A 26499-nucleotide genomic window follows, 5' to 3' on the forward strand; every position below is an offset into this window, starting at 1 on the left:
GATCTCTTTACAATCTTAAGGATTATGAAGAAACTCTCAGTGTTTGTTCATGTGGCTTATCTCTGTAAATATTTGCTATATTAGAATTTAAGATGATGATATTATTATGAAAATAGTTTTGACTTTGTGAACCCTCTTAAAGAAGCACACTTTAAGACTATTGAGGGATTGTCAGTGAGGACACTCCTTCTACCAATGAAGATCTGAAATTGTAGAGAATTACCGGGGGGCTGAGAACTTAAGTGACTCCCTACACACTACCATTTATCAGAGGTATATTTGAAACCTAAGTATTCTGGATTCAGAGGCCAGCAGTCTATCCATGAAGTCCAGTTACTATTTATCTGGCTTCATTATTTAATGATTAGTTGCATGAAGTTGTAGGTAGTTGATTTATCCAATATAATTTGGTTAAATCCTAGGAAGAGAGAGGATATTTTTTGTATCTACCTAGTGAGAGGATAATGAGATTTTATAATCATCCAATTTGTTATTGAACTGAAACCTTAAAATATCCAAAACTATGAAGTCAAATCAAAAGGTGGGGAGAATTGTTATTTTCCATAAATACTTGTCTCTGATTGGTAACCTCTCTGTACTAACCTGTTCTCTGTAGGGATATATAATTTTATGACAATTTTATTGTGCAAGGCATTATTTCCCAGATGACAGCCAAGAAACAACTCAGTTTTCAGGCATATACTCTAGATGGAATGATACTTCCTAACCTGGGTACATAAGTCATTAATAAATAATATGATGATGAGGATAGGATCAGGATGATTAGGTTGGTAATGATAATGATGATGAAGACAATAACATCACCACCAATAACAGTAGCTATTTAGCATACCTATCAAGGAAGTAGTATATTAAACCTAAAGCCTAATATATACCCACATGTGTCACATTTTAAAGTTAGATTATGCTACAGATAGGTAAAATGTAGACATTTTCTTGTGAGGACTGTTCTGCCTTCAAGAAATTTCTCAGCAGCTCAAGGAGTGGAGTACAGGTATTAACTGGAATGAAAAATTGGAACAAAGGTAAACAGCTGTAAGAAGGAGAAAATGTGTAATTATAAGGAAATTAGATCATTTGGTAGTTTACATTTTATGTATTCTCAAGAGAATCACTAGAACCAAAGTAAATATGTATCCAGAAGTTCTTCACATCTCAGTAAACTGGATTACTGATGTCATTAATATAATAATTTGTTAAGTTTTTCCTCAAAGGCTTATGAGATATAAAACACATATATTAGTTGTCTATTTTCTAGATGAGAAAACTGAGGCTGAGGATTTGTTCCTAGTCCAACAATTCTCTGTTCTGGTTTTCTCCTTATCAATATAACTGACTTCTCTTTTACTAAACTATCTCTTTTGTCAGATCATTATCAATGTCCCACTCATTATCTGTGGGTAAACCCAGGGCTCTGCCAAAGGCCATTTTCTCTCCTCCCTTAATATTACCTCTTGCTGATCTAATCAGTCCTGGTGGGTTTTACTATTATTGTCATGCAAATGATTCCGAGTTCTATGTTTCCAGCCAGTGTTTCTCTTTAGACCCTCATCATCCAATGCATTGCACATTTCAACCTGGATATCACATATCTCAAACAAAAAAGAACACTATTTTTTTCCCCAAAAAACCTATCCTGTCTTATTTATTTCTATCTAGGGCACCACCATTCTTCAAGTTCCCTAGTTTTAAAACTTTAGAGCATTTACCTTAGTCTTCCTCGTATCTAATCAGTTTCCAAGTCTTATTGGTTTTAGCTTCATAACGTCTCACACATTTATCCTTTTCTCTCCATATACATGGCCAGCAACCTATTGGGACCCTTATCAGCTTTTACCTGGACTATTCCAGTAGTTGATTAATTAGGCTACCTGGACCAATCTATTTTTCGCACTGCGGCCACAGTGACATGCCTAAAGCCCACTATTCCAAAAGCTCCAGGGGCTTCCTATTTTTTCTTGGCTCAAATAGAAACTCCTCCATTTGTTATATACAATTCTTCACCACAGGGCTTCAATCTACCTTTCCTATTATACATCACCAACTTTCACATACTCTATGGCATTGCCAAATTGACCTTCTATAACAAGGGTCAGCAAACTACTCTCCAGGGCCAAATCACTGGATAGGGGTAGGCAAATTATGCCTACTTTGGACCCATAAGACCCAGCAAACAATGATTTTTTTTCATTTTTAAATACAACGAAACTTAATTTGAACATGTTAAAAAGTCATTCTTAGCTCATAGGCCCATACGAAAAAACAAGCAATCCAATGATTTGGCCCTTAGGTAATAATGTGCTGTCTCCCGTTCTAGAATATTTCATCCATTTGTACAGGAGGTCTCCCTGCCTAAAGTGTACTTCTTCCTAATCTGTACCTTTTGCAAATTATAGACTTCTTCAAAGCTCACAGCTCGTATTCCCTCTTAAGACTTTACCAGATTCATTCAGCTGCTGAAGTTTCCTCTGCAAAATAATTTTGTATATATTTCACATTTGTTTATATTTGTTCATGTTGTTTTCCTCTATTAAAATGTAAGTTCCTTGAGGGTGGAAAATGTATTATTTTTGTATTAGTATGTCCCCATTATCCAGCAATAAATTTAAGAATGGTTTACATTTAGCTATGACACATGGTATGCACTCAATAATTTGAGAAATCACTTAATAAAATAATTGATTCTTTAAAACAATTTTGCCTAAGTCACTCTTAATGCACTACAGTGGATCCCTATTATATCTAGAATTAAGTATAAACTTCTTTGTTTGGTGTCTAAATTTTTAAATGTGGACCCCATTTTACCTTACTATTCTTATTACATATTGTATTCCCACCAGAATCACCATGAACTCCATGTTTGAGGCCAGCTGGCCTTCTTGCTGTTCCTTATTCATAAGGCTCCATCTCCTATATCTATAATTTTGTACTGGCTTTCTCCATTTACATAATATACTTTCTCCTATTCTCATTCTCTTGGAATCACTGGTTTCTTTCAAGATAGCTTAAGGACAACTTTCTTCATGAGATCCTTTCTGTTCTCCTTGTACTGTTCCCCCAATTATCATATACCTGTTTTGTATGTGTTTTTTACACACCTTTATATGTTGCCTCCCCTGCTAAAATGTAAGCTCTTTGAGGGTGGGAACTCTATTGTTTTTGCCTTTGTATCTCAAGTACTTAAATGCTTTTTGACCAATTGAACTAGTTCCCTACTATTTTGTGATATAAATTGAAAGACAAAAAAAAAAAGAGAAAACTTGAGGATAACATAGAGTGGGAAATTTGGACTAATAAGTATTCAAAACTGACTAGACTAAAGAACTAAAGCCATAAGGGATCTCAGAGGCCATCAAGTCTAAATGTCTTATTTTATAGCCGAGGAAACTAAGGCATAGAGAGGCTATGTAACCTATCCATAGTCAAATAGATGGTAAGCCATAAGAGTTGTATTTAGACCCAGGTCCTCTGACTCTAGAACAAATGCTTACTCTCTCCTGTTCTTTCTCCTCACTCTAAGAACTACAGCCATCAGAGATCCCTTAGGTCATCCATGCAGCTGAGTCAAAGGTTTTTGCTGCTCATTTCCACCTTCAGAGCCTTAGCTAGGATCATGTGTGTGTTTCTGCTTCCAGATTAAGTGGGCAACACTACATTATTAATTTTTTGGAGGGTGAGGGGTCCAAGAGTTTTATTTCTCATCATTCTGTGGTTGTGTACAAAAAACTGCAGCGGAGCAAGGAAATTAAAGGGTTAGGAAACATCATTTATGTCTGACAGTATTCTACTGCACTTTCTCCATCATAGCTTCTGCATAACTGTTCTTGCTGAAGGAAGGGCTCTTGGGCTCCCAGGAAGCCTCGCAGCCTCAGGCCTCCCTACTGACACTAGACAAACCCTTTCAGATCTTCCAGAAAGTTGATCTAAGGCTGTGCTGAGCTCCATCAATTCATCTGTAAATGCACCATCCAGCCTTCGGTCAGCCAGGAAGTCCATCAAGTGGTCGTTCAGGGCCCAGTCCAGGGAATCCGTGTTGAGCATGTAGTTTGCATCCTTCCAGTCAGATTCGCTGGTGGCCTGAAAGCTAGCTAGCTTCCCAATGGAGAACGTGTCACTCTGGTCTTCTTCTTCCTGTCCAACCTCGCCCTCTGCATAGTGGCAGTCCAGCACAAGGGCTTCCTTGGTGTCCTCCTTCACAGCCTCCACCACCAAGTGGGGTTCCTGCTGTTCTTGGCCTGCTGTCCCTCTGGTGACTCATCGTCAGACGTCGGTGGGACACTGTTGTTGAGACTGAATGTGACCGTGATCCTCTCTCCAGCTAACCTCCGGACTAACTTGGCTTCTGTCCGTTGCACACCCGGTTCTTAATCCCCCAACATCTTGGGGAGGGATTTTTGTTTCTGGATTTCCCTCTCCTCTTTAATTTCATCTGTCAGAAATTCGGCAAAGGCCTTGTCCCCCTTGGTGTGGAGACCCCGCCCTGCACCTGCAAGAGCACAGGATGGGCGCTCTCTGGGGAGGCTTCAGGAGGCGGGGGCGTGCATGTGCCCAGGACATTGGGGCAGCAGCAGCAGGGCTATGATGGAGATATGTGGATGGGGGGGGCGACGACGAAGGCCAGAAGGACCTACATTATTAAATATTTTGAGTCCTTGCAAAAAGGTCTACCTTTGGACTTCCCAGATAAATTCCAGCAATAACCATCTCTGCCCTTTAACATAGAGACATATTGCACTGAACAACTGTAGAAGAGGCAGTCCATAAGAAAACAAAGGGATCATACTGAAAGATTGAGTGAGCAGTGAAAAACTACAATGGTAATAGATTTCTTGTTAAATAGATCAATTGTATATTTGAACAAATCATAGTTGATCTAAAAAATAATTGCATACATCACTACATCTATAATTTGAAGGTGAATATTTTATAACTTTCAAAATTTACTTCATGTTTGAAACAAATAGCATATCAAAACAAATATATTTTGTGGAATTATTAGAGTTATTTAATAGACTTCCATTTCTGAAAATATTCCTCCTTTCTATTGAACCAACCAATAAATGAAAACCTTCACACAGACCTTTCTTTATATAGTGTATTGGTATAAACTAAAGTCCTACTCAAATGCTTAATTATGACTTGGAGGTAGATCTTTGTTCTTGAAGAGTGTTCCAGTGAGAAACAAACTTTAGCAGGTCCTGGTAAGGTAGAAAAGTTTCTGGAAGTCTGCTGGTACCATTCTCTGAATCTATCATCTGAAAATTAGTGAGGTTCAAAGAAGTTCAGCATCAGAAGACTGGCTACCAGTTGATGACATTTTTATATTTATTTATTTGTTTAACTATCCAAATTTAGAAAAAAAAATATTCTGGCATGAATGGAGTTATTATCTGTGTCTGTGGATGAAATAAGATCTAATAAAATCACAGATCCTAAAATTATTAATATGTGTGTGTGAGTGTGTTTGAGGCACATTTCCTTGCCCATGGTAGGAGTTCAATAAATGTTTGTAGAAAATGTTTATATTGAGTGCCCATTGGGTGCACAACATTGTTGTGGTAGAAGCAATATCCTAATCCCTTCCTGTGTAAGTTGAGCAATTTTGTTTTTCCCTGAAAGGATATGAATCTGTCCCCAGGACTTTATTGGTCCAGGGGGCAAAGGCTCAAACTGTGCCTACCTTGACACTGATTTCAGGTAGCCTCTTGCTAATTCTTGTAGAGCTGGGGCACTTCAGAGTTGGCAGATGTCCAAAGACCACGAGTCATCACACCCTACCCTGCTAAACAGATGTTTCCATATGGAGACATGAGTGAGAGGGTCATGGTACAGCTACTGAAGCTAAGTGCTTAAGCATCCTTGTTCAATATCCTTTTTATGAAATAACTAAATAAAACATCTTTGTTTTTGTTAACTCTTCAGTGACCTAATCATCTTCATTCCTTGTTCCAGCTTCATCTTGTTCCAATGTTGAACCTGAACTAACATGGTCTTGACTTGAGTCAGACCCACTCATAACAACAGATCTAGGTGCCATGTGCATTGTTTTGTATGATAGTTTTTAGACTTAAATTTCAGATCTACATGCTTATAGGTAATTTTAAGCTAATATAATATAAATGCAAATAAGTAGACACATAATTTAATAGTTCATTCATAATACAGAAAACTCCTGTCAATATATAGACTGGGTACATCAGATTGCAAATTTAAGGAACTTTTATCACCTCAAGAACTTATAAATTTGATTATGATGAGTATATAGATATGCTCAACCAAGGAGGTTAAAGTTATCCTTTCACAATAATAGTAAGAAAATTCCCAAAGAGATATATATGGGTGATACCTAGGCCCTCGTTTCTATAATACATTACAAAAGTGTGGTGCTGCTCTGCCTTTGAAAATCAGGTAATGAATATGTATTATTTTTAATATAGATCACAATATCTATGCATTTAAAATAGGTTAGAAGCTATGAATCATTTCTTATGTGTGCACTATATTCATGGCATGGTCTTGAAAGAAATGGTAATGTAATATTTGTAAGAATATTAAAAAGATCATACCAGATTAGACTAATGGTCAATGTAGCTGAGTTTCCCAAAATGCTACAAAAGAAAAATTTGTTGTTGTCCTTTGTGATGTAAACTTCAAAAAATTTGAAATTGTAATCCAAAAATAATTAGCTTTTTTGTCCTAGCACATTTATATATCTACTAGTCATTAATATATCTACAACCTTTTGAAACCTAATTCTTTCTTTAATATGACAGCCTCTTAAGATGATGAATAATGTAAGAATACTACCTACTGTGTAAAGTAGTAGTTATCTTAGTTTGTCATCAAACAATACCCTTTCAAGCACTGTGGGGTGCTGTGTCCCAGTAGTCCAAGTACTTATTAACAAGTCTATGCTCACCCCATCTTTACTTTTCATGATTTCTATAAAATTTGATCGATTCAACTTTTGTCTTTCTGAAATGAAGGCTTATTTAAAAAAAGCATCTTCATAAAGAAACACATTAATTCATCTACCAATATATTTTAGTTACCCTCTTCTAGTCCTTCTGCAGACTATTACACATGTGTGTTTACATTTGTTTATTTATTTATCCTGAGATGCAACATATTGAATTACAAGCAGCCATTCCAAAAGGAAATAAGTCCTGGTTTTGAAGTCAATAAATCAACAGGTATTTATGAAGAACCTATTATTTGCTAGCATAGTTCTAAGTTCTTCTTTTTGATTATATTAGTTCAGATGGTACTCAATGCTTTACTTATCTTATGAGTTTCAACATGCCATTATTTTCTTGTGTGTTTAGGAAGGATAGTTTCCCATTATGGAAAATGCTTCCTTTCTTCCTGTTGTTAGGTCATTCAGTCACATCCAACTCTTCAAGACCCCATGGACCATAAAAAACTAATAATGTGCGTGAGGTTTTCTTAGCAAAGATACTGGGCTGCTTTCTTTCCTTCTTTAGTGGATTAAGGTAAACACAGGATAAGTGACTTGTTTAGGGTCACAGAGGTAGTAGGTGTCTGAGGTGGGATTTGAACTCATGTCTTCCCAGACTCAAGGCCCTGAGGGTCTATCCACTGAGCCATCTAGCTGCCTTCTCTTTTTCCTAGCAACTCTCAAAAAACGCAAAGAGTATAACCTTTTTCAGCAGTTAAGTCTCAAAAAAAAAGCTGTTAGGTTACAGAGCATTTGTTACCTACATCAATGGAAAAGGTTCCTACTTCCATGAAATAACAATCCCTTGAAGTATTGGTATATTCTAATCAAAATGTAGGTGTCATATATCACAGACTCTTTGAAGAAAGCTCCAGTACTTAGGATTATTAATTCCTAGTACAATCTGCTGTTTTCTGGTTTCATAGAAGTATAAAGATGCATGAATCTATGTGTATGTCTGACTGTATGCATATAATATACATACCTACTTATATTTTATCCTTTATATTTGAAGATAATGAATTAATAATGTTGTTTCTAATGTAATGTGCTGTTTTGTTTTTTAGTTTTTTCAAAAGGACTGCCTTGTACTTTGTATCTTTCATTCTAAATAGCTGATGTCTAGTGGAGCTCAAAGCTATAAGACTGTCTTGATTTGTATGTGCCACTCCAGCTGATACATTTTTAGAATACAAAATATCGCTGTATATAAATAAGATCGGACTACATGGCTGAATCAAAATCAGACCAGAACAAAAGATCCCTGAGTACAAATGTACAGAGATATTAAAGATTGCTATTGTGTTTTCCTCCCTTAAATAAAACTTTCCTCTATAATACTGTGAACTGGAAGATTGAACATGCAGAGAGTCAGTCTCAGTGTACTAGGTGGAAGAGGTGGTAAGGGGGGATAAAATTTTCCCATAGAAAACTATGGCACTGACACAAAGGTTGTCTTGTGTCATGCATCATCATTATTACTAAGGTTCTCATAGGGTATATGTTTTGATACCTTAACCAGATTATAAACTCTTTGAGACTATGGCTATCTCTTTCAAATATTTCAACAACTGCTAATAGCTCCTAGTTCTCTGAAGCTACAGGGTATCAACCCACATTAACCAAATGATAGAATATTCAAAGAATTATTAAAATTGTAATCTCTGAACATTCTCTTGTTTTATCAGCACATGAATATCTCTTATTTTTCTTTTATTCATTATTATTTAATGAAGGATTAGAAGAAAGAAACCAAAAGAGTTGTATGTGTGTGTGTGTGTGTGTGTGTGTGTGTGTGTGTGTGTGTATATATATACCTATAGGTAGCATTATCACCCACATTTACATATGGGTAAACTCAGGCTAAGAGAGGTTAAATAAGTTGCCCAGTGTGAAACAGCTAGCAAGTGTCTAAAGGTCAGATTTTTCTGACTTCAAGTCTATCAGTCCATTACTCCATCAACTAGTACAGCTAAATGCTATCAATAGTGATGCATACTGATTATTTAAGAATGACAACTATGTGTTAGAAATTTCTAAAGATTTTATGAAGACAAAAAAGCTCATGTGTAATTCAATTTTAAAGTTAAAGGGGCAGCATTGTGAATGAGGTACTAAGGAGCTGAGGTGAATAAGAAGGAATATGAAGAGCTGAGGAAACTTGCAAATGTTTTCCCAAGAGCAGTTGGAGGAATTTAATAATATGTTTGAAGAATTAGAAAATTAATAATAGCAGTCTTCAATATGTTAAAGCATGGTCTACCTTTCCTCGTTAGGGAACACTAGGAGAAATAGATATATTCTAGGGAAACATGTTTTGGCTCAATTTAAGAATGGCTTACAGTCCAAGATGTGTCCTTCCATTTTCACACTTTGGTCACATGAAGTGGGCCTATTCCTGTAAGCTGAAATTCCAGAAGGTAATTACCCCTTTTTTGATACATTAACCCTACTCAGGTTATACTCACGCTCAAATTACTCTAAAGGTCCATATTTCCTATGGAGGTATTCATTATACTAAATGTATACCAAATATGGGACAGCCTTTACTTCAAACCATAGAAAAAAGAACAAAATCCATGGAGTTAGAACATTTTTCTCCATGTTGATTCATTTCTTTAAAAACAAAACTTTATTATAAGGAAAGGTTCTTTTGAAAGGTGTAGGGGAGGGATATAGTAGTATATGTAGGATATGTAAACACAAAGGAAATTAGTAATTTTTTTTAAAGAAAATCACTAAGATCCAAAGAGTTCACAGAAGTACACAGATATAGAAATACATTAAACAGTCAAATAGTCCTTTGCCATTTTCTAGAAGGAAAATGAATTTGGGATTGCCATCAAGGCAACACTCTGACATTCAGTTGAAATTCCTTTCTCCTGTAGTGTCATACATAATTCCTCAAAGATAGTAGTCCCAACATGTAATTTAGATTCCCCCCAAGAAAGTCAATATCTTTTAGGGGCTTCTGAAAACACCTCTCTTCTGATTATATGTGTTTAAGTAACACAAAGATTATATGGCCTATCCTCTTGGGTTACTGTTTATTTTTCAAATGAGATACTGGCAAATTGTTTTGCAAAGTGCTTGGCACATATTAGGTGCTATATAAATGTGTATAACCTTCTGTTTCCACTTCTCTAGAAAGCATAGCTCATTAGGAAATCATCTCCTGACTCCCTCATTCTCAGGAACTCTAGAGTTCAGGGTTATGCCAAAAGCAATTTCCAAAGCTGCCAGGCTCTTCTTGGGCTGAGTGAGCATACACTCACCTGCTTCTTCTATTTACTTGAACAAGAAACTTATATCTTCCAATTAATAACATTAGTCTGGGAAAGCCCATTCTCAAGGTCTTTCTTCTCAAGCTGTATGTAAACAAAAATGTTCCTACTACCAAATGTCACAAGTCACTGTGAGCTGCTCCTTGGGAGTGGTAGGGGGGAAGAGAAAAGGAAAAATCCCTCTTCCTTTCCCCTACCTAATGGAAGATAACATGAAGGGAAAGGCAAAGAGGATATTCTAAAAAGTGAAAGAAGCTAACCAGTTCTTTCTTAGAATTCACAGGGAATGACAAATGATTCTCCTTTAGCAAATCATCCAAAAATACTAATTTTCTCTGAAATTCATTCAGCACAGTATGAGTGGGCATGCTTACATTCCATTAGCATATGCCTTAAAGGTGCCTCAGAACACTGGCCCATACCCTGTAATTTCATATGTTTGATTGGGAAACTCTTCAAATTGATCATTTACTCCCCTGATCACCCTCATTAAAAAGAAAATCTTAGAAATTCAAGCTGCCCAAGAAATAGAATGGAGCAAAATCTTAATAGTGACTTCCTTATCTTCAAAGTCTTCATGAAGAAGTTAGGTGATCATTTGCTGGGGATGTTTAAAACAAGATTCATGGTTTAGGTAATGCTTTCCTAGATGATCTCTTTAATTTTTTTTCAATTCTACAATACTATTATGTAATGTAAATATTAGGGGGAGGGATGGGAGCAATAGAAAAGTGAAGACATACTGCAATAAGCAAAATATTTAGTGAGAAAAGATTTCAAAGACAAATGAATCTATATATGAAATAATGGTAACTTTAGACTATATCATATAAAAAAAATAAAATATTTCCACTTACATATTTTTACCATATTTAAACAATTCCTGCAGTGTAACTTGTTAAAGATTTTATACACTTTGTTACCTACATTGAAAATGGTTTGTGCAGAAAGTTTCACTCTGCTTTTGAAATACTATTTCAAGGATTAATGTCCAAAATAGATGTTGAGTACTTTCATCAAGGGTCCTGAATCAGGAAAATGTTATCTGGCTGGTTGATGGATAAAAACTGTCAGGTTGCTGGTTAGGGGAATTAAGGTGCTATCACTCAGGCACTAAAAAATCATATTGGGGAAGCCACCTGGAAGCAATTTCCATGTGTTATGTTGCCAAAAAGCTTATACAATTCCCAAAGCCAGAACATCTTCAGCAATAGTAAAAATGCATCTATAGATTCATCAGTCCAACATGAGTAGATCAAGATGTCAATTTAATGGAATGGGTGGATACTAGAGTCTTTCTTGTAAAGAAAAAAAAAGACTTACCACAAAATCCAAAGCTAGTGATTTAATTTTAGAAAGATGGAATACTACTGTAGAAGAAACAGTACTGTACAAGGACTCAGAAAAATGTGAAGGAGGTTAAGATATAGGTGGGGTAGGGGAGAAAAATGGAAAGGAAAGAGAGGGGAAAGGGAAATCTTTTTTTTCCTGCTTCCTTTACTAACTGCTTATGAAATGGGTGTCAGAATGTCTAGTAAGAGAAAAAGAGAAAAAAAATAGAGAGGAAAAATATATTAAAACCTAGTACTATAACATTTTGTTATTTGTGAGATGATCAAAGATCTTTCTAGCCTCAAATATCTTCATACTCACAGGAGGCATAGCAGCCAAAATTTCATTCCCCAAAATTAATTCCTTACTTTAAATTCAGATATATAACCTAGACTAGTAGCACATTTGTGCACTAGTTACCCAGAGAAAATGACTTAAGGAGGAAGGATTTAGCATTTACTAAGCACCTACTTTGTGCCAGGGACTGTGCTAAATCCGAAAATGTTTAATCTTAATCAGATTGTTTCCCTCTGTAACAAGAGGGAAAAGGAGCAGCCTCGCCACACTGTGAGAGTGGGGTGTGAGATGTATCAGATGGATGGGAAAGAGTACATTGAGGACAGGTGCCAACAACATACTTTGCTTACTTCACAATTTTGCCCAGGGCTAGTTCTGTCAGTATTAATTTGGTGAAATTGTTAAACAGGAAATCTATCCAGTGTGTTATTGAAGCCTATGTGTTGAAAATACATTTCAATTGCTGAAGACTGAGTGAAGCACTGTGGGTTGCTGCAACCACCTGGGCATCAGGAAGTTTTGAAACTATGGGTTAGAGCAGTCACTTTCATTCCATAAAATTGGCACTTCCATTAAAATGGAAAGACAGGTGCTGAATTACAAAAACTCCAGTTACAAACCTATCTTGCTTCCAGACCAGCCAGGTACTCAACTCTCCCTTGAAGTAAATGGAGAAGTATACCTTCCTTCTCTGGAGAACTATGTGCTAGACATCTCTAATATACATATTCTATTTATTTTGTATTCTAGTTATCTGATTATTGTTTATAATTCCTTCCCAAGATGTAAACCAAATGAGGACAAAGCTAAATTTTACATACTCCCTAGTGTCTACCACAATGCTCAAACCTAAATTATTACTTATTAAGTATTTTTGGAAAATAATTTTTTTCAAAAATTGAATAGCCAATGGCACAATGATAACCTTGCTCTTTCCTCTTCTTCTCCCCACCTCTACCAACATTCCTTTTCATTCCCTACGTCTCTCCTATCCTGGCTGCAAAATATTCTCTAGAATGAAAATTATTACAGTTGGAATCTCCATGCTGCCACAAAAAATCTCTATTCATTGTATCTTTGCCCCCTTGTCATCAGAGCATCAAAGATTCTCAGAAGCCTCTGAAAAGCCCTGAATATAGTGTGACCATTGATAGAATGTGTTCTGAATTCCCTACCCTGGCTTTACTTGCTCAGTCTTTTAACCAAACTTCTTAAAGGTCCTCGTTTAACTACTGCACAAAATTTCTGAGGTTCTATTGATCATGGTCATCAACAGGCAGAGGAAGAATGAGTAAAGGATCCATTCCTCTACCTCTAATTTGGAATATGACATTCCCTCTTACTGCTGGGCTTTGGGGAACAGAGGGAAGATTTGGAAAAAAGAAAAATTCCCTTGCACTCTTCAGTGACCTTTGCGGAATGTCAGAGAAGCAAAAGGAGGACAGCAAGAATTCCATCTGCAAAAGATGTGAGGATTGTGTCCAATTTTAGCCAGAACAGCCCCAGATCAAAAAAGAAGGGAATTCAGCTGGAAGAATCTTGTGGACTGGAGCTGAATTGTGGTGGATGAGGAATGTAGAATGATATTGGGAGACTGAAATGAAAGGTGTGTTTAGGATTAAGCACAAGCAGAAAATTTGCAAGGTTTAATTATTCATACTCATCATTAATTCATCATGAAGATGACAAGCTGAGGTATAGTCAGGAAAAGGGATCAAGACAGGCCAAAGATTAGTTAATGAAAAGAGTCAGGGTCAGAAAAGAGGAGAAGGTTAAAACTAAGACCAGTATGTGACAGTTTCAGAATGAGTCATCAGTGGGTTCTTAGAATGTTTCCTTTTACCAGTGATGATTCAGGTCTTCTCCAATCATCCCTGCCCCTGGAGTGATTTTTCTAGTCCTTAAAGAGTCTTATTTCATTGGGGGTAACCCCAGATCCTGCAAGTTGAAGTCTACACATTAGATAAAACCTTTCCTCTAGATAAATTAAGGGTTCAACAGAAGAATTTATTTGTCTGTGTTCTGTGTGAAGGCTTCACTCTCATGAGTTCCTAGGCCTCTCTTTACAGAAATTTTTCATCAGGAAAAGGGCCAAGGCACTGCAAGCTGAGGTTTTTTTTTTTCCTTTTTCTAGAAACTTGAAGGGTGTTGTTCAAATCATGTCTGGAAGATAGAAGGGAGGTGAAGATGGAAAAGGAGGGATCTTTCCTTTTCATTAGGACAGAAATCATGACAAAGAAGAAGAATCCAGTCTTATTTTACGAGAGGGAAAGAAATCTATTTTAATTGAAATAATGGGAAAATACCTCTTATTTAGCTACTTATAAATAAATTTACATCCATCTCACAATCATGGAAACTATCTTTACTTGAAAATATCACAATGCCTTCTTCATTCCTTTTCATCCTATGAAATTATTTTCCTTACCTTTGCATATGTCCTCAAAAGATTAATACAATGCATTGGAGGCTTTCTGCTGATTCTTCTAAAATTTGAAGAATACCGATGTAATACTTAGTCTGACCATCCTTGTCTTTCATTCACATAACATTCCACTGTCTTGCACCATTTTGCAGTTTATACATGCCTTTGATGATACTCATTTCCCATAGCTAATGATGTAAAGCATAATTAAGTTTTGCTCAATCTAATTTCAACAATCCTGCTTGATATCCTGGACAATATTTTTTCTGAGGCTTGTTCAAAGACATAAGATTGATGTTTATCATATTTATTCTTGGCACAAACTGGAATGGATTGCAGATAAGTTGGATGATACAATTAGAATCCAAAATAATTCTAATAAAGTGGGAGAAAAAATGTGAAAAGGATAAATATATAGTACAGCACTTACTTTTTTATCTGAATTGGAGTGACAATTTTTACATAACTTTTTAAGGTTTAAAACAAGTTTTCTTCATAACCATCCTGTGAAGGAAGTATTTCAAGTATTATTGTCCTTACTTTTTAGGTGACAATGTGGAAGTTTGAAAAATTTCTCACTTTCACATAGGTGATAAAATTCAGAAGTGAGACTTGAACCCAGGTTTCCTCACTCCCAGTTCAGTGGTAATTCCAGTATACAATAAGTCTTCTTTCTCGATGGATGGCAATTCATGTGACAAACAAAAGAATGTTAGTTGAACTTCCAAGCAATATTACTAAACACTGCCTTAGTGCTATGCCTTAAATGTTCTCTGTTACATAGCCACTAGATCAATTAAATGCTCCACCTGAACCAGAAGATAACTTGAAGTAAAGCCAAGCTATGTATAGCTCTCAGAGAGTGGACCTCTTCTCTTCTAAGTTGCCTGACATTTAAAGGACAACACAAGTGTCATTAATGGATGTTTAAATTGATGCGCTTCATTCAAACAGACTTTAGTTCACCCACCACCACGGCAATTAACTATACCATCTCTTCCAAGCTGTGCTGCATTTCAGTGGAGTTTGAAAACATAGATATGGTAAAATGGAATATTCTCTTTAACCAAATACATTAAACAATTAGTGTGGATTAAGCACTCAGAGCTCAACCTAAGCCAGGCAACAAATAAAAACTCAGGAGCTCAAATAAACATAAGTTACCTCCCTTTTTTTATGTGTACATCTAAAGCTCAGAAAAACATAATTTGGATGTTTCATTTCAAACTTCTTTCTCTTCAGGCAAAGCAAAAAATTCAGGAGTTCAAAGAAACATAGGTCAGATCCTCAGATTCAGACAGATTCAGATCTGTCTAGTCAGATATCCTTCAAGGATAGCTCAAGGCCCTGACTATGCTAGCAATGGGTGATTCCTCCTCTGGATGATTTGATAAAGTTGCTCCTGTGGGCCAGGCTTTGGCCATACCTTTAGATTCTTTGTATTGCTCGCATCGACTATTATCCTGTAAGCCTGTGCCTCTACCCCCAGGCCCCTACCCAACCTAGCCGGGGGAAGATAACCTTGTTATTAATCTCTTATGATATAGCTTTAGGGCCAGAAATATGCTAATTCTACAGAGGTGGACCCTTTACCTTACTTCACTTCTCATAGCCTATGTTTTCTCATCTGTTAAATGAAGTAATAGCATCTACCTCTCAGAGTTGTTAATGAGGATAAAATGAAAGAGAATATTTATAAAAGGCTTTAGGAAACTTAAAGAAATTGTAGTAGCAGTCCTGGTAATAACAGTAGCAGCAGCAGCAGCAGCAGCAGCAGCAACAGCAGCAGTAGTAGTGGTATTTTATATACCTTCTCTTTCATCCCTGCAAAGTTCTTCTGCTAATTTCAGCCTATACCAACAACCAAATCTAATACCTCCATCAACAAGCAACAAGCACTTATTAAGGGATTATTATGAGCCACTATGCTCTCCAAAGTTTCTGTAATCTTGCACCTTGATGGGCAGGTCATTAGGATGGTTCTGGTGGACTCACTTCCTTTCTGTCTCATTGAAGGATCTTGCCTCATTAGAAAGAGTGCTGGATTTAGAGTCAAAGAGACCAAGTTTGAATCTTGCCTGTAGTAAGTACTGTGTAAGTAACTTCAGAGAAGTCATTTAAATACTCTAAGCTACTTTTTTCTAATCTATTAAATAAGGAAATTGAATGAAAGGGTCTCTAAGGTTCCTTTTAGTTCTAAATCCAGGATCAGCCTCCTCCTGCTACTGTAGAAGGGAGGAGGTGAGGAAGATCAAGAGTTTTCCAAGATAATATAAGCCTAATTGGAATTAATAATGCAGTTATCCCTTTCACATTGCAATCTGGAAAGTCCATGTAAATTTTTTTTGTCCTTCTTCATCTGAGAGAAGTCTGAATAATTATGGCATTAAAAGATGAAATATAATGATAATATATAATACCATACATACATTTCATGCATTTCTGAGTTTTTAAACTTTTTTCTGCATCATTCCACAAAACTCCCCAAAAATTCCCATTTAATTTATTATGTTGACCTGTGATATAGCAAAACAGCAATGGGGAAAGTTGGAATGTTGGAGGGATAACTGTATGATATGTGTATATAACTGTATGATATATATCTCCTCAACAACTAATGCATTAATGGAAATAAAATGTCCCTATCAAGGGAGGTAATAGTGCAATTGTATTTTAGATTTATATATATAATTTCTAGACGGCATGTTTTAGAAATTTGCTAACTAGAGGGTGTCCAGAGAAGAAAGAAAATAAGCATTTATTAAACATCTACTATGTGCCAAACACTTTGCTAAGTGTTTTATAAATATTGTCTCATTTTATCTTCACAATAACTTTGCAAAATAGGTGCTTTTATCATCCCCATTTTACAGTTGAGTAAAGTAAGGCAGACAGATCATATAACTCATAAGTGTCCAAAGCCAGACTTGAACTTAAGTCTCCTTGACTCCAGCCCCAATTCTCTATCCACTGCATGGCCAAAGTATACAAAAATAGACAACATCAATGGTTAAAACATATCATATGAAGAATAGGTGAATGAGTTATCCTGAAGGAGAGAAAACTCAAGAGGATTATGATAGACATCTTCAAATATGTATTGTCATATGGAAGAAAGTTAGTGCCATTTTGTGTGGCTCCTGAAGAGATAATTAGAACCAATGGGTGAAATTTATAGAGAAGCAGATTTGATCTCACTTTAAGAAAGGAATATATAACAATTAGAGTTATCCAGGAAGAATATGAAATGCCTTGAATGGCAGTACAGTGTAATGTAAAGAATTTTGACCTTAGAATCAGGAGATCTAGGTTTTTGTTGTTGTGCTTTGTTTTTTTTTAATCCAAAACTTAGTATTTACCAGCTGGGAATCCACAATAAGTCATTGTTCCCTTCTGAGGCTTTCTAAACTTAACTAGCCTGGTCATCAAACCACACTGAACCTATACTGAAACTCTTTCCAGCTTAGTAGGGTTTACACTCCATTAGCATAACCTTCAAAAACTCTTGGTGACCTCCATGCCATGATGTAGGAATCAGAATAATTATGTCCTATTTTGGACAAAATAGTGCACATAAATTCTCGAATTGATAAAAGATAATGAATCTGCAAAAATGTAACATCATCTCTGTACCCTCTTGAAATCTCTATTACATCCAAGTTCTTAGAGAATTATAGGATTCCTTCCCATTATTAGAAATTCAAAATTATTTGAAAAAAAAGATTCCCTGAGACACCCATGTATCAGTGCCAGGAAAAAAATAATTCTATATTACTAAGGCATTATTGTAGCTTTTAATATAAGAAAAACGTGGAGAGTACTATCAAATCTCCATGCTATACATTAGTAATTCTATATTAGAATTCTCTTTAAATTTTAGTATAAAACTTGCCAATTGTGAAGTGTCAGGATTATCTGTTATTATAATGTGATGAAAAAATGTTATAATATTTACCACTTAGGAAATGCAAAAAACAAGCAATGAAAAGTATTTAATTGTTGACAACAATTTTAATGAATTTGATCATCATTTTCAATGCCTCCCAGACTTCAGTACCCATTAATTGAATTTGCTTGACCAATTCATGAGACTATTTCACAATGGAGTGGTTAATGGAATGGCTCTGTTGGTGTAGATGGCATTTTGTCTGTTCCATTTCCCATCACTAATGGTGTAAAGTAGGTTTGCATAATGGCTCTAGTTTTGTTCAATCTATTTTACACAGCCATGCTTGATGAGACAGCAAGACACCCATCAGCATTTGGATGTTTGCAATCTTTGTAATGCTTTCAAAGAGCCATTCATTTAGGAAGTTCTCTGTCTTGATGACAATATCTCTCAAATTCACAGAAAACAAATGTAACAGAGTAGTCACTTTTCAATATATTCAATGGACAGTACACAGTTTTTCATCACTAAATATTAGATAGACTACCTTACCCTCATCTTTCTGAGAAACAAATGCTCACTTATTCATACCTAGTTTTCAGTTATGTGCAATGCACTATATAATATTGAATGGGGGGCATAAAATGATAAATATACAATTTCTACCTTCAAGGGATGTAACATCTAGTATAGTTAATTTAAAATGTACAAAGATTAGTATAATAAAAACAACATTCATATACTGTTTAAGTCCGAAAATCTTTTATGAGAAAGACATCATTTCCCTAGGAAATTTGGTAATAGTTGTGCTAGGCTTTGTATTATCCAACAATCCATAATTGAGAATAGGTAATTATCTGACCCAAACTTATTGTATTTTCTCTTTTGTATATGTCATATCTTTGTTACAAGCCCAATATTGTTTCCTCTTAAGGTCAGCATACGTTTTTCCAAATTATGATATACAAAATAGATAATAACTACTATTATAGAGTTTTGTACAAACCAGCCAAATTGTCTAATTAGAGTTAACCCTATTGCCATATTTATGCGGAGAAATATTTGTTTTAATTTATCAAGACTATAGTGGTTGTAGTTCTTAATTGGATAATTATGACTATAGAATAGAGTAAGTATTATTTCACTAGAGTTCATTAGAAAATCATGTTAATTCCTACTTAATTACAATATAAATACAGTACTGTCATTTATTATTGCCAATTCCTGCTTAGTTTTTTAAAGGTATTATAAAATAATTATAACTCAATTCAAGTTCAATAAGAAATAATTTCTGAATGTATAATAGTGTTTATAAATATTTGAAAATATATTCCACTATAGTTTTAAAAAGTATTCCTTTTAAAACTTTCTGACAACTTGTGCATTTCCATGTTTCTATACAATGAGCTAATAGAGAAAGTACTAGAATGGTATTCATGTGAGGTGTGTTCTTGTTGCAACCCTACCAAAGATAGCTAGGTGGCATGGTAAATAGAATTCTGGGCCTAGAGTCAGGAAGGCTTGAATACAAATCTTTCCTTAGGTACTAACTAGCTATGTGACTCTGGGCAAGTCACTTAAACTCTGCCTGCATCAGTTTCCCCAACTGTAAAATGGGAACAATAATAGCACCTACCTACCAGTGTTTTTTTGAGTATGAAATAAAGCAATATCTATAAAGAGCTTAGCATAGTCCCTGGAATATAGTAGGTGCTTAATATACACACACACGCACAGACACACACATACAAACACATACGTATATACATACATACATATACATATATGTATATTGTGTGTTCATACACATAAACGCATATATATACACATGTACCCACATAGACCCACATATATATGCTATACACACACATATGTATATGTATACATATATATATATATATGTATGTATGTATGTATGTATGTATGTATGTATGTATGTATAGTTCCCTGATAGCTTATATGACCTTATAGAAGCTGCTGAATCTCTATGGGTCTCAGTTTCCTCATTTAAAACATAAGAGGGATGGACTAGATAATCAATAAAATTACTTATCTAACTTGTAACATTCTGTGATTATAATCTTCAGTGTTTGAGTTTAAAATTAATGTTAAGAATTTAAACTCTGCCAAGATAGATTGTATAGGGGATAAAGGATTTCCACTCAAACCAAAAAGAACTGATTTCAAGTCCTATTTCCAACTCTTCCTATATGTGTAACCAAAGGAAGACAATTTCACCTTCAGTGCCCCTAAAACTTTAAGCTTCAGGCAGGTGCAAGTCTGCCTACATATAGGTAATTTACTTACTAAAAGCTCACTGTATTAATGAAATCATAAGAACTGACCTAGCACCCCATCCTCCTAACAAGCACTCTTGCACTTTCACAAGCACACTAATGTGGCCAAAGGAAAAATGAGGCTAAGGAAATATTTCCTTTTGGTAGACTGTCAAGATTAACATTCAAAATAATAATGGGTTTTTATCTTGTCATATGAACTGACATTTACGAGTCTTATCAAGAGCTTCTAAATCAAAGTCTAATGACCTGCCTACGATTGTATTTAACACAAAAAGTAGAAATTACAAAGTCATGAGAAAAAGAATAAACAATGTTTATTATATCCCTAAAATCAATAGGGAATCACTGGAGTTTCTGCAGTGGGGAGAATCTTGAGTCAGGGACACCAACTGGGAGGCCATTGCATTAGTCTGGTTCACAGGTGATGTCAACCTGAATTAGGCAGTGACTATGTGAGCAGATGAATGGAAATAGATCCTAGAGATGTTGTGAAAGTAGAATAAGAAAAAGATTACTTGGCTTGTTTTATTTTTTTTTTTGGGGGGGAGATGTTATAATGTGATCCCTGCATTTCACTATGTCAGACTCACTCTGTCCCACTAAAAATGAAAAGGAGAGTAAGGGAGTACAGATTCTCCTTTGAGATGATCTGGGAGACTAGATAAGTTTATTCCAGTACGGGAGGAGAATTTTGTCATTATAGGTGCTAATGTGGGTGCTTGGGTTGCAGTTAGGTTGTAACCATCTTGAGAAACTGATGCCTACTGCTGAAGAGAGATTGGGAATTTGTACAACCATGGGAGGTTGAGAGTACATGGCAGAGTGGTTAGGTCACTGGAATTGGAATCAGAATAAAATAGAATCAGACCTGGATTCAATCTCCACCTGAGAAACTGAGTATCTATGTGACCCTAGCTAAGTCTCTTAAACTCTCTTCTTCTCAATGTTTTTCACCTGTAAAGAAAGAGGTTGGAATTCAGGTCTCTAAGGCCCCTTATACTTCTAAATCTATGATATTATGATCATTCCTTTTTTTTTTTAAGAGACTTCAGTGAAATTACAAGAAATCAGATACACTGCTATTACAAAAAGGAAGAGAGGACATAGATTAAATACCTAAGAACATGAAAGGAAGATGATTGACTGCAAAATATGTTACTAAGCACCAGTTTATTTAAGCTATCAGGATTTCATATCTCTTAAATGTTGTATGAGGACATTTTCTTTTTCCCCCTTTTGGGAGAAGGCTTTTGGGTTCCTTATTTCATTTATTTGTCAATTCATCCATCCATTTATTTTTATTCATCTATGTATCTATGTATCTATCTGTCCATCCCTATCTCATGGGGACCAGAAACTAGGAAATCTTCCCTTGACTAAGATTAAACAAAATACATGTTGAATGAGGTAAATGTTTACAAAGTCACTTCCTTTAGAAAATGATTTTCAGGAATTTACAAAACCTCTCTTTAACATTCCATAGATTTGGTAATTTGTGCAAATAAACAATTGATCATGGTTTTTTCTGTTTTTTTTCCCCCTAATACTAATACTTGGTAATGATTCTCTCTTGTCATGACTGAAAAGGTAATGGTAATCTATTCTTCCTTTATTCATTGTTGCTACTTCCCTCAATATTTTCTCCATTATTAAAACCAAAATTAAAATCATTTGCAGGAATATTTTCAATGGCCTCAAATACTTCATCCAAATCCTTTCTTAAATACGGAGCATTTCTTTCTAGTCCTCATGTACTAGTAATATTTACAAATATACATATATATGTATACACACACACACACACACACACACACATATATATATTTTATATACTGATATACAGCTATATTATATCTGCAAGAATTTTCTCTCTTTTGGAATGAAGTCAAGCCACTCTTATGCCTTTTAACTGTAAGAAATATCTTTTCATTCTCAGAGTTTTTGTCTATTTTGCAGTTTCTTAGGTTTATTCTTAACAATTTTTCATGATTTCTAATGTCTAATATTTTCCCCTCTTTTTTCTCCTTTCAGCTTTTCCTTAATGTAAATGACCATTTACTATATGCTAGCATGAATACTTTTGCACTTAATACTATCACTTGGAAAAGTGTATTTGCTTGTTTGCTTTGGTAACCACTCTTCCTTTTTGCTGAGTTCATAGAAATTTCTTTAGTGCATAATAATAGCTTGTGATATAATGCTCATCGCAATCAATTTATCCCATTACATATGGAATTCTGACCTTATAGTAGCCTTATTTATGTTGCTCTTAGGCTACTTGTTAAAGCAGATAATGAATTTGGTATTTGGAACCCCAAGATTTGTAACTATAGAATATCAAAATTTTATTTTATATCATTTTCATATTAAATTCCACGAAATAGATTGAGCATGATAAATGCTTGGTACTTCACAATAGGAAATATCCTTCCTTCCCCTAATCCTCCAGGACTTAAGGGTACACTTCAAAGTTGAAAAATTCACTCCTACCTAGTCAGCAATGTTCTAAAATGGTACTCTGTGTAATTCAACTTCACTTAACCAAAAAGTTACAAAGGACATGTACCTAAATTTTCCAAATGTGATGCAATTTTATGGCTAACCATGTATGCAGATAAAGTAAGAAGCAGCCTGATTGATAAGACATTTTCAATTCAAATTAATAAACATTTATTAGGTATCTTTTATGTATATTCCAGGACTATATTAAGCCTTGGGTATACCACCAAAAAAAAAAAAAAGACAATTCTTGCCCTCAAAATGCTAACAATCTAATGGGGGAAGATAAAACACAAAAGGAAGTTTTAAAAAGAGAGGAGGGAAAATGACACACCAGAGGAACATCAGAGGTCATGTTGTTCCATAGAAATGAAACTAAATGGAGCTGTAGGTTGAGGACCTGGAAGTCCAGTTCCTGCCCTCTATAAAGGAATATTTTCTATGTTCAGAAAAAAAAAAATTTCAACTAAATCTCCAAATAAACTGATGATTCAGAATTTGATTGTAGCATCCTGGAAGAAATTCTCTGCAAGAGAGGTCTCATTTTCATTTCACAATGAAAAATTAATTACTTTTCATTACGACATATTTTGTTTTCAGGTAAACATGCAAATACATCTCGGGGAAGGTGTTATCAAATCAGTGATGTAATTTCAGCCCAAATAAGTTGGAAGGAAATAGGAAAAAGATTATCAGGTTCCTAGGTCCCTGAGTAGGAAAAGGGATGGCACCTAAGCAAAAGATGTTTGGGGAGCATCTTGATAGTTTAAAAAAAAATGAAAGCTGACTGTTGAAGATGAATGCTATTTCACAACTTTACCTCAAGCCATTCTTATTTCATTGTAATTTTTGTAACTCTTTCCTAGGGCTATATTTATCATGTGAATATGGATGTACTTTCAAATTGCTTCAATTATTTCAGCAGCATTCCTCAGCCCATAAAAGATATCACTATCAGACATATGTCTCTCATTTTTTATCAGTTTTATTTTTTACTATTTCTATCCAAATATGGCTTGTATCTCCCTATTTTTCTTCCAATTTTCTCCATTTCTTTTATACTAGCATATTGGGATTTTATTCATCTTTAAAAAAACTATTTGATTTTTATTATAGCATGCCTCTGAATATCATAATTCCTTTGTTGTTCATTTTGTTGGCCTATATCATGACAGTCTTTAACAATAGCAAATTTATCAATCTAATATACATTTCTTTTTTTGGTCTTTTAATTTCACTTTTCCTTCTCAGGCCTCTCACTCTCTTATTTGATTCTCACAGTAACTCTGGGAAGTAGGTGTTATTATTATCTCCACTTTACAGATGAGGAAAATGGAGCTGAGATGTTATGGCATTTGCCTAGGATCACTCAGTTAATGTGTCCGAGGCAGGATTTGATCTCAGATCTTCCAGACTGGAAGTCCAGCTCTCGGGCATTTGATTGGATCCACATGATTTCACTGATATAGGGACTCAAATGAGGAACACATGAACCAGTGCAAGTCTGTACCTCCTCTGCCATTTATATAGTCTTAAAGATTTGCCTGAAACGTGGAGAAGAAAGTGGCTTTCACAAGTTACACAGACTTAATTGAGCTAAGTCTTCTGAATCTGAAGCAGGCATTCTTTTGTCGTTTCCCACAGTTTTGTTGATATAAGATTTCAGTGAGAAATCCTGGAAACATTATTTATTGTTATTATTTTGGAGGCAATCAGGATTAAATGACTTGACCAGCGTTACACAGCTAATAGTGTCTGAGGTCGAATTTGAACTCATGTACTACTGACTCCATGTCAGGTGTTCTATCCAATGCACCACCTAGCTACCCTTGCTGGGAGCACTGAGGTGTGTTTGGGTAGCTGGCAAGTCTCTTTCTAATTAGTGACTAGAAAAGAATAAAGCAGGTCTGCTAGGTGGTGCAGTGGATAGAGTACCAGCCCTGAAGTCAGGAGGACCCGGGTTTGAATCTGGCCCCAGACCAAACACTTGACACTTACTAGCTGTGTGACCCTGGGTAAGTCGCTAAACCCCAATTGCTGAAAAGAATAAAATATATTATTTATTCTAGATAATGCTGGTATAGATTTTTTGTTAAAACTAAGTCTCTTTAAAGAAGGCTTTTTTTTTGTTAATCTTTTTTTTTGTGTATGTCAGGGATGTCTTTGACAGTCTGGTGTTAAAACAGTAAAAAGTTTTACAGACCCCAGGTTAAGAACTGCATTTATAAAGAGAGAACTTTGTTTTTCTTTTTTATCAATTGGGTACATAAGTCCAGCAAAAATATTTTTAAAAATCTTATCTATACTTTCTCTAAATAGCCCCTAAGCTTCTGAATACTACCATTGCTTCTATTTCCTGAAATTCTGTTACCTAGATAACTCTTTGGAAATATGTACATAGATTAGTGTCAGTCTTTGAATGTTATACTTGTTAATCTTTAATTGCTTCATTGATTCTTGTGAAATCTTTATTCATGTTTTGGCACTTTTTATTGGTTTGTTGCAACTGGTTGTTCAGCTATGTTTTCATTATTAATAATTACTTTACGATCTTAGCTTATACTATGGTGATTGAATTATTAGCAAATAGCTCTAATTTAGGATGGGCCTAACCATGCTCAAAATTTTATGATGATGCTTCTATTTGGATTAAATTAAAGAGATAGCTCTTTTAAGTTTCATGTCATCTTCCATAGTGTCAGACGTGGCTTTATTGTTTTTTATGGTTTGGTAGACATTATTCTCTAGAACTTTAATGGACTACACAGTGGATATTACCTACCTACCTACATACATACATACATACATAGCAGGACATTATGATTATCATTCTACTGATATAGTAATTGGAAGTTTTATTAATATACTATTCTATGATAGTATTTTAAGGTGAATGGATTAAGAAATCTAAAATGATAACCAAGATGCTGTAACCTTGAATAAAGACTATTACATGAGTATCATGAGAATAACGATGAGATTGTGGCCTGTCCAGCAGCCACCACAGGTGCAGTTAAACTTGGGGCATGATTCCATTGACCCTGAGGTCACCACTGTCCATCATCCTTGCCAACCATCTATAACTGCACCTGTGTCCACTGCCCCCCTGCCAACAATACAGACACAGCTGCTCTTATTATGGGGTGCAAGAGACATAGAGATAGGGAGACAAAGAGAAGAAATAGGGGCATGGGTCCCCTGTCATGCCATGGGCACAGGAATGAGTTGCCTTGGCCTATACATATATATATACATATATATGCAAATATATATGTATATATATATATATATATATATATATACATATATATACATATATACACACACACACACACATGCATCTATATATTTACACATACACATATGTATATTTATATTTAATGATTCAGAGATTATCATGTTTCAAGTAATGGAATTGTTTTAGAAAGATGCCGATTCAGAATTGGTATTCTACTAGTTTGCATGGTTTCAGTGCCCACAATCACACTAGATTA

At 35.2% G+C, this 26499-nt stretch overlaps 1 pseudogene; it reads right to left on the bottom strand.

Annotated features, from left to right (window-relative positions):
- Positions 1-3908: 3908 nt before the first annotated feature.
- Positions 3909-9343, bottom strand: LOC110212468 (complement component 1 Q subcomponent-binding protein, mitochondrial pseudogene; annotated as a pseudogene).
- Between the last annotated feature and the right edge of the window lie 17156 nt (positions 9344-26499).

Source organism: Phascolarctos cinereus, unplaced genomic scaffold (genome assembly GCF_003287225.1).
Source record: "Phascolarctos cinereus isolate Bilbo 61053 unplaced genomic scaffold, phaCin_HiC Scaffold_7;HRSCAF=346, whole genome shotgun sequence".
Taxonomy (NCBI): Eukaryota; Metazoa; Chordata; class Mammalia; order Diprotodontia; family Phascolarctidae; genus Phascolarctos; species Phascolarctos cinereus.